This window comes from Rhinatrema bivittatum, chromosome 7 (assembly GCF_901001135.1).
Source record: "Rhinatrema bivittatum chromosome 7, aRhiBiv1.1, whole genome shotgun sequence".
NCBI lineage: Eukaryota > Metazoa > Chordata > Amphibia > Gymnophiona > Rhinatrematidae > Rhinatrema > Rhinatrema bivittatum.
The window spans coordinates 237,922,090-237,932,398 of record NC_042621.1 but is presented as its reverse complement, the minus strand read 5'-3'; the positions used below and the strand labels follow the sequence as shown (position 1 = coordinate 237,932,398).

General features: G+C 39.3%; 1 long non-coding RNA gene across 1 annotated transcript; it reads left to right on the top strand.

Moving 5' to 3' along the window:
• Positions 1–746: 746 nt before the first annotated feature.
• LOC115095809 lies at positions 747–9,550 on the top strand. The gene is made up of 3 exons (XR_003857882.1): positions 747–821; positions 4,263–5,445; positions 9,387–9,550. It is a non-coding gene; the product is annotated as an uncharacterized LOC115095809 (long non-coding RNA).
• Positions 9,551–10,309: the final 759 nt, after the last annotated feature.

Here is a 10,309-nt window from a genome sequence, read left to right as displayed (position 1 = left end):
AATCAATTTGAATTTTATTTACATTTTCAGTCACTAAGGGGGTCATTCTCTAATGCTATCACACGCGAAAAGAGACTTTTTGCATGCAAAAAGTCCCTTTTCACATGTGATAGCTAGCTCGGGGCAGAGTCGGCCCCGGAAGAGGAGAAGTTGGGGCGGCACCGGGGCTGACGCTGCGGACACATTGCTGGCGGCGAAAGGTAAGATTCCTTATCGTCACCAGTTTCGCGCCGAATAACTACACCTTTTATGGTATAGTTATTTGGCGTGAAAGCCGGCAGCGATCGCACCGCGAAGGTGCGATTGCTGCCGGCTATCGCAGGACCGCCCCCCGCTTCGCCCCCCGTTACCGCCAGATTCTCTAAGGTCTGCGACCTTAGAGAATCCAGGCCTAAGTGTAATAATAATAATGGATTGTGGTTGTATGATGATAACCTGCTTCAGCTCAATGTTTCTTGTCTTCAGTGGTCAGGGCTTTACATTACTATTTAAATTGAAAGATATAAACATTCTTTTGCAAGTTAAAATCCTGTTCACTTTGTTTGTTGTTTATATTATACTGGTTGAATTGTATTAACGGAAACCCTTTGTTTCCTGTAAAAATAACTTTAACAAACAAGAATAATTTTCATGTTTCCTCATTTCATTGAACAAATGGTTCTTGTTTTCCTGTCTGTAGTTGTGGTCTGATTCTCACTACCTTTTTTTCCTTCCTTGTTTTTCTTTCTCTTCCTTTTTTCTTTTTCAGTTTTTATTTTTGTTTTTATTTTTCTCTCTAGCTTTTATTCTCTGGTCATAGTTCAATATAATGTCTAAGAAAGGTAAGTTCCCTTCTTGTGGTTTTGTTATTTTCTATCCTGTATCATCTTGCTAATCTAAACTTCAGAGTGGATTTGGCACATAGGAATATACAAACCTTTAAAATCAGTAGCTGCTGCTGAGTTTTATTTTAGATTAAATGTTTATTTCCTTTTATAGTAAGGGAAAATGCAGAGAGGCATATTTTTAAATTTGACATTTTGGGGTGAAAGAGAGGAGAAAGTGGCAATGGAAGATACCCCCTTTTCATCCTAAACCACTAGATATGAAATGGCATAAGAGGAGGTGAGCAGTCTAGACACCACTTTCTAGACTCCAGATCCCCAATATCTGTTTCAGCATTATGAATGACCTTCTTCTAGATAAGGTCCTGGAGTACTATTCGGCATTCCTTAGGAAAGAGTCCAGCAAGAGACCTACGGTGAAAAAGACAAGTTGTGAAAGGAGATAGCCATGACTGTCACCAGTTTGGGGGTGTCACTGCGTACTGCATGCTGTTCTGACATATGGTGTGTAAAATACTGGGTCAACCAAGACTAGAGGAGGGACATCATACTTCAGATAGTTTCATGCCATGAAGAAAAGGCTGAAGGCCTTCTGAGGACCAGAGCAGTCCAAGGCCTTACAAAACCAAGCTCTGCTCTGCCTGCACGGCCTACTCTGCAGTGGGCCTTGCTGAGGGCTGTCATTCAGTCTTTCTTACTCTTCCTAGGTTACTCCCTCCCTTTTCCTCCCTTTCTTTCTCACACTTTCCTTTTTTTTCTCTCTCTTAACCTTTCCCCTGATTCTTTCCTCTTTCTCCCCCTCTTTCTCTTTCACTCTTTCTCCTCACTTTCCCTCTCATTCCCCCTTCCCCTTGATTCTGCTGTTGCAGTAAGAGCACCAACAGAAAGCTGGGCAATAGTAAAACAAAATAAATTCTATTTGCAGTAATCATCATACCACTGATTGCATCTTGGTACATTGAAGCGGAATGCCCAAACACCTCATTATTCTTCATTAGCATGCCATTATCATATGCACGTATGCCACCACAATAACACATCACAACTGTGATAGCATCGTTTATTGCATCTTAACTGAAACAGATATGGCTAGTAGATATTTCAAGGTGTTTAGCTCATGATAATAGTCGGGAAGGGTGTGTATACATTAATGTACGTGTGCCCAGAAATAGTGCAGGGAATTACACAGGCCACTTTGCTACAGCTCCTCTGGAGGTGAGAGAGATAGAGAGACACTCTTTATGATACTTTATATTTGGACCGTTGTAAGGGGCACTTTGATTCGGGGTGAGTTTTTGGGAAGTGGGTTGGGGGGCGGGGGTGTTATAGACATGTTCAGAGGAAGTCATTGTAAAATTGACATCCGTAAAGAGTTTTAGACCTTATAAGTGATGAAAATTCTAACAGGAGGAGTTGATTTGTAAACAGCAGTCTGCCAGCTGCATTGTACAAATCAGCTCCTTTTCATCACTTATGGTCCATATATAGAGTATCAGACTGGACCTTATAAAGAGTCTCTCTCCTCACAGTCTCTTTTCCATAGTTTCTCCACAAGGGCAACCTCTCTCACTCCCACCCCAAAATCTCTTCATAAGGTCTCTGCTTTCTTGGACGTAGAGGAGTCCTAGTTGTATCTCTTTTCCTTCACAGACATCACACAAATCAGTACTCACATGTAAAAAGCAGTTCAAAATACAGTCATCCCACCTCAGGAGTATCTCCCAGATAATGCAAGCTCCTGCCTCGGGCATATGTCAATCCCGAGCTCTGTAATGAAAAAACCAACTCAGCACAGATTCCCCAGGTCCAGCCAACTCCCCCACCACAGTTTCTATGTACAACTTCCAAACTCCAAACGTCTCCTTTCTTCTCTCTGGAACACCAGTTTGGTAATTTCACTTTCTTTTCTCCAAAAGCTGTTGGGAACATTCAGGTGTTTCTCCTTTCCTCTCTCTGACTGCACTCCTTTCTGCGCCACTCTCCAAAGCTCAGCAAGCCAGAGCAGCTCTCACTTCTCTTTCTCTACTTGGGGTAGCCTGGGGGATGGCACCATACACTTCTCTCTCACTCTACAGTTCTGGTGTGGCTCTTCTAGGCTTTACCCCAGATTCCCTAGCTCAGGCAACCAGCACTTCCACACAGGAAGCACACTCTTTTATACCTTTCCACTCAGACATTGCCATTGGCTCCAAGTGACACTTGCCACTCATACTAATCACACCCAGCTACTAGTCCAGCCCTTTACCTATACTCTGGAAACTTCCCCATTACGAAGAATAAGACACTTTTAACCTTGCCATAAAACACCCACCCAGGGGCCAGGGCTACCAAATACTTCTTCCATATAAGCCACCCATTCCTAGCCTTTGTCTGACCTCTTCATGAAACCAGAACTTTCCCGGTGTAAAGTATAGCACAATATTTAAACCTCTCACAATAAACATGAGCCAATTAAACATAGACCCTGTAAATCATAGAGCTGGCATTCTATCTAGTGGTACCTGTGCCACACTTGTTTCCACAAAGCATAAAGAATAGAAACAATAAGACATTTTGGTTATTTGCTGTCATGTTATTACTGGTGTTGCACAGAAACAACACTATATAAAACCGTCTTTCTTCAGGAACTTGGAGAGGTGACTTTCCATATTGAAGATAATTTTAAGTAAGGATGCATGTATTCTTATATTGTGCAATATCTAATAAAATTATTCTATGTGGCTTACAATCAACATCCATAATCTCAGGGACAAACATAAACATCAATCAAATTAATTATCATAAATATATTATAAAATCAACAACCAAAATATTTATTTATTTATTTACTATTTATTTTGAAAGGAATTTTCCTAGGTAATTTGGCAGATACTTAGGTAAATTTTGCAGGCTGAAAATTGCTCGCTCCTCGGTGGTTGCACTGGGAAACAGTGCATGAACCTTTGGCTGTAAGAAAAAAAGGGGCAGGACAGACATCAGGGCAGATCAAGGACAGGAGGGAATGTATTTGAAATCCCCATAAATATTTAGCATGACTACTTTTCACCTGCTGTAAAATAGTTTCATAGTCTGCAGCTACGTTTGTGCAGAGGTTCTCTTTGAAAATTAACTTGCAGGTTATTGCCTCCATTAAGATTTATCAGGAGTATTTTCCTGACCCCTAGCAAACCATATCCAAAGGACATAATGTATTACTAGTGAAGTTCTTCTTTATTGGAGGCATTCTTCCATGCTTCAGAGAAGACCTGAGATGGACACTCCACTTACTTGTGAATTCAAATGATTGTGTTTTACTTTGATCAAGAGCAGGGCATGAACTGACCCTATTTAATCAACTCCACATTAATTTCCAAGTAATTTATTTGTTAAAATAATTTATTCATATTTTGAGTGTAATTGTTTTAATTTGATTAATTTTAATTTGCATATTGTTTTCAGATGACCAGTGAAGTTAGAAATGTTTTTCACTGTCGATGGATAAATCATCACCATTACATGCCAAGGGAAAAAAATAATCCAAGCCAGGACGATTTGAAGGCAATCGAAAATGTTTAATGAAGGAAGATTTCATTTTATGATACTTTAACTGATTAGAATCACAGAAATTTCTTGAAGGAAGTCTCTTATGTCCTGCATATATGACTTACATTTGTATGGAGCCAGATTTAGAACTATTCAAGAAGAAAAGCCAAATATTTTTTTCTGCAGAAAGTTGCAGGCTTACCAGAAATAAAGCTGCTTTGTATAAAAAGCAGAATTTTGATTCAGATAAAATGAATATATTTTGAGTCCCTGCTGAGCAGGGGAATAAACTGCTTCTGTAAAGAAGTACATAGTGATCACTTCCTGTTTTCTATGTCTCACACAATATTTCAAATACACAGTTATGTGACATTCTTCAAGGGAGACTGGAATCACAAAAGCTACCGAGGGACCACAGATGGGAATTTGGAAATGAACAGAAACAATAGCAACATACTTCTAATTTAAGGTGGGAAGTGTAACCAATAAAACTGATGCTACTGCACCAGCTGCAGTGCTGGGGTTTCTTTTCTTTGACACAGGGTATGTGGCATGCTTTGCTGAAAATTTCTAAGAGCTGAATGGGAAAGATATGGCCAAATGTTTTGTTGTTTTGCATACTTGTGAGGATTCATTTTGCGCTGAAATTTCAGTAAAGCATACTTTGCAGCAATGCTAGAGTAATGGCACAATGATATTTAATGCACCTGGATTTCTATTGGAAGATGAAATATCCAACCGTGGGATTTCTAAACTTCCAGTTTGATGAGGAAATGAAAGCTGAACACAAGTCATCATTGATTTACATTTGAAACTGAGAATGAAACACTCTGTTGAACAGAAGAATCCATGAAGACTGTGAAGAATGTAAAGGAAAGCACAGGGTTCACCAAAAAGTATCAAAAACAGCAGCAAATGAACAACGCACCCAAACCTGGATATAACATGGATATACAAAATGTAAAATCTGGTCTTTTTTTTAATCAAAACTGAGTGTTCCGTAATTTGAAAGTAACAACATAAGGCAACACATTAAGATGAAACTGTTCTAATTCTTTAAATACACAAGGAGCAACATGGTGAAGAAATCCACAGAAAGGTAAGAAAACAGTGTGCTTGAGACAGACAGAGAAGGCAGTGATTAAAGCAGGTGGGGGAGTGGGATATAATGGAATTGGAGCGGGCTGGGTGTGGGGCTAGCGATGGAAATGTATATGCTCAATCACCTTTATTTTTATTTAAAAACCTTTATATACCATCATTCTGTATTTTCAATCATAACGGTTTACAGTGAACATTGAAAAGAAGATTATCAAAAAACACAATAATAAAATAACTAAAAAATATTCAGTAACGTCATGTAAAATAAATCTAGTTTAAAACTAGTAGAGAGTAAAAAAAAAAAGGGAGAAACAAAAGTTGACTTGCACAGAGTGCCAAAAAGAGGAGGGAAGATCAGTCATCATAAAGCAGTGGCAAGGCTTTGATACGTTTTCTGATATAAGCAGGCAGAGGTAGAAAAAACTTCCTAGCATGGGCTGTAGGCTGACTTGGCTACACTTCCTGGCTAAAGACAAAAGAAGAAGGAACAATATACTGCAGGCTGACAAGCTTTTACTGCTGACAGATAGGAGAAATCCTTAGCTAGTGCAGTGTAAGCAGGGGCAACCAAGCAAACTGAGTGGTCGTTATCTGCCAACATTTGCTATGTTACTTTATGTGTATTAATTTCCATTGTATTAATTTAGGGATAAAAATCACTTTTCTTGTCAATAGAGGAAGTAACAGATTACAACTTAAACAGAAAACTATGAGGTCAGTAAGTAGGAAAGTTAATCAGGCAACTTTACCAAGATATTCAGTGGCACTTAGCTAGATAAATGTACCACTAAATATAACCAGCTAAAGTTACATTAAGGCAGTGATATTTCCAACCAGACTTACCCAACTAAGTTTATCTGGTTGGTGCTGAATATCACTGTTAGCCAGATAAATTTTAGTCACACCCCCAGAATGCCTCCCTGCCCTGCCTTTTTTTTTATCCAGGTATATTTTAGCTGGGTAGTGGCGTACCTATTTAAAATTTTGCTGGTGAAAGAAGCAGGACATTTAAACATTTTTGGTTTGTTTGGGTATCAGAAAAGCCCTTTGAATATCAACCTCTATAAAATAGTCACCAGATTGTTTGAAATGTAAACAATAACACTATAAAGATACACTTTCATGTTGATACACATAAATCTCTCAAACTTCAAACCTCAGCTAATTTAACCATATTTTTTTGCAAGATGAACGTGATAAAGCAAGCATAGAAAATTCAGGGACAGTTCAGATTCTTCTGTGAAATGTGCCTATTACTGAGAGCCAGTGATAAAATAAAGAGGATAATTTAATGTGTGAAAAAAGAAATGAAAACTGTATTTAGACAACTATTCTATTATCATTTTCTTCCTCACTTAGAGGGGCGGATTTTAAAAGGGCTACGCGTGTATATTACGTGCGTAACCTCGAAAACCCGCTCTTGCGCGCGCCGAGCCTATTTTGCATAGGCCGGGTGACACGTGCAAGCCCCGGGACACGTGCAAGTCCCGGGGCTTGAAAAAATGGGTGGGACATGGGTGAAGCAGGGCGGGGCAGGGCGTGGGCATGGCCAGAGGTCTTTCTACTGTCTCTGGGCCCGGGGATCACGCGCCGGTACTTGGCCGGCGCGCGCAACCTACGCCTGCCCAGAGGCAGGCATAAATAAAAAAATAAAGGTGGGGGGGGGGGGGGGGATTTAGGTAGGGCTGAGGGGCGGGTTAGATAGGGGAAGGTGGGGGAGCAGAAGGAAAATTCCCTCCGAGGTCGCTCCAATTTCGGGGCTCCCCTAGGGCTCGGTGTGTGCAAGGTACACAAGTGTGCACCCCCTTGCATGTGCCGACCCCGGATTTTATAACATGTGTGCGGCTGCACGCGAATGTTATAAAATTGGGCGTAGATATGAATATCTGGCCCAGAATATTTTGTTCAGTTTGGGATTCCCTGATACACAAACTGACATAGCAGAACCATAAAAAGTATTTTCTAAAGACTTTCCAAGCTGATGAAAAAGCTGGAAAATAAGACATGATTGAAATTTAGAATCTATGACTCCTTTGAATTTGGTTCAGGCCAATTTTAGTTTAATATAAAGGGTTTTCAAACACAAAACTGGAATAAATCAGGTGATCAGCAAATAATGAGCCCCGTATTCAAAATGGCACTTCACTGGCAAAGTGGCACTGCCAAATATCTGACTACAGTCAGCGGGTGCCACTTAGCTGCCTAATAGGATCATTTATTGTTTTGCAATGTGCTGGTATCGCGGTGGTATTATTTAAATTAGGGAAGGGGAGGAGTGTGGGCGGGGTTTGGGCAGAGTTATCTCCTGGCAGCGCTGCAGGCAATAAAGTTTTTCACATTATTGCCAGCAGCACCGCGGGAAATAACCTTACCTTTTCCTGCAGCGCTGCCAGGTGTTCACTGCACCGCACACTCTCACCCCATGGGGGTGAGAGTGTGCGGTGCAGTGAACACGCCCCGCCGTCATGTGGTCGGCTGCCCTGTATCACCTCACAGCTCTTTCTTTTTTTTTTTTTTGCAACTCTTCCTTTGGCTATAAATATAGCAGGATGATGAATCTAGAGGTAAGTGGCTTAGTCAGCTTGTAGCTGGACAAGTCAGAGGTGGGGAATAGGCTGATTGTGGAGGAATCGAGTTGGCTGGATAAATTAACCGGCTAACTCGATATTAGGAGTTAGCTGGATGATTTATCCAGCCAACTTTGGTTGGGTCAAAGGGCTGTCCTAAACTTAGCTGGTTATACATAACCAGCTAACTTTAAAATAGCTGGGTATATTCTGTGGTAAGCTGCACCACAGAACATACAATATTAGCCTGTTAAGTACAACTGGCTAACTAGTACAGCTGCACCGTGGTTGATTAAGGATCTCCACATGTCTGTATAGAGCGTGTACTATACTCAGTGCCCTTAGCCTTCCATGATTGTGTGATTGCGGGAGAAACTGCACAATTAGCTTGTTGCTGCATATTTTACAGTCTGCTGCAGAATCAACATCCCTGAAAGCTTTAACACCTCTTAATTCAATTCTTTGAAAAAAGCTGCTTGGATCCTGCTTGCCTTCAGGCTTAGCTCTCTCTACTCATGCTCCAGCCCCTCCCCTCACAAACAGTCTGCAGGGAACCTTCTTCTGTTGTTGACCCCACCCCACTTCCTCCTGTCCTGAAGTAAAGGGGGTGGGGAAGTGATGTTGGAGTGGGCAGAGAAAACAGTCAGAATGTTTGATCCCTTAAAGATCACTTAAATCCTTATTAAACCAAAGATGATTTAGATATTATTTATTTATGTATTTATTTATATATATATTTATTTATTTATTAGTTTTATATACCGTCAACCTGTGGACAATCCAGATAGTGTACACTGAGTCATACAGAAGAAAAATATATAACAATACATTATAAACCAAACTGAAATTAATCAAAATATAAACAGAAATTATTATATAAAATAATAAAACAAGGGATTATTTGCAACATAATAAAATAAATAAAGTACAAAGCTTAAAACAACATTGCTATTAAAAATTAAATAAAATAAAGTAAGAAACAAAATCAGGTAAAGCCAGATGTTACAACTTCAAGCAAGAAAACAGCTAGTGAAGGATCGCACAAACGAATTGATTATTACTCTGCCACTAATTCATAGACATTTTTAATTCCTGAAAGAGTGATGTCCTTAAAGAAGAATTTCATAATTATCAAAGGTTCTTGCACCTGCATATGTGACCAATCGTATATCATTTACAAAGACTGGGATGTATTTTGAAGTCTGCAACTGCTGGTGTCTCACAGCTAAAAAAGATGGCATTAATTTCGGTTCATAGAAAACTTGAGACTGGCTACAGCTCACAAGTTTCAGCTTGAGCTAATTCAACCTCTTTTCATATCTGTTACCATGTGTCCAATATATGTAAACATTTCTTTCTCTGTAATTAACAGCATGACAAACTGAGGGCATTTTCAGCATGCATAAGCTCATATGGAAAGAAGACCAGGACTTTCTCAAAGAAATATAAAAATGATGGCTGCACTATTTCAATTCAAACAAATGTGACATTTCACAGTTACAAGTTTGTAATATTTCAACTTGATAAATTGTTGATTTTTGCACTTGGTATATTTTTTATTTGTATTTAATTTAAATATTTAAAAATAAACCATATGAATGGTTGCCAATAAAAAATTGACTGTTTTTTGCATAGTCACTAGTGTGAAACTGCATGCAAAATTATGCAAATTAACTACATAATTGCTGCAGAATTTGCTAACTCTCGTCATAGAATCTTGAAAAATCTGCTGCAGGAAAGCAGGGGCACTAACTTTATTATGACTACAGTTAACTCCTGTTTAGAAAACATACCATTTATTTTGTCTTGGAAACATGTTCAAAGGGGTAAAGGATTAATCCCTAATGTCCTGATGAATTCAAGGATTTTGCCAATTTTGTGTCTATAGGAAAATGCTTAATACATAGATCCCTAAGTTTTGAAACTCTGTGGTTGAAAGCTGGCCAAATAGTAGAGTAAAGATGGGTGAAATCACGCCAATAAAATTTAAACCCACTTGAATGTTAGGGGAGTGGTCATTCATATTGTAAATAGTACTAATGTCTGAAAAATGAATCACTTTGCTGGATTAAAACATTTTAGAGAAAGAGAGAACAACTGGAGGCCATGTTGTTTTAGTGTATTTCAGTCTGTAGATATTTTTCCAACCGTTACTTTCTGAGAGGCAAAGGGGTCAATTTTCAAGGAGCCACTGAGTGAATAAGATAAAAAGCTAATTTTGTGATTAACTTTAGGTGAATCTACAGCGGAATCTAACAGACTAGGCTTTCAGCTGAATATTCACCTAAATCCAGC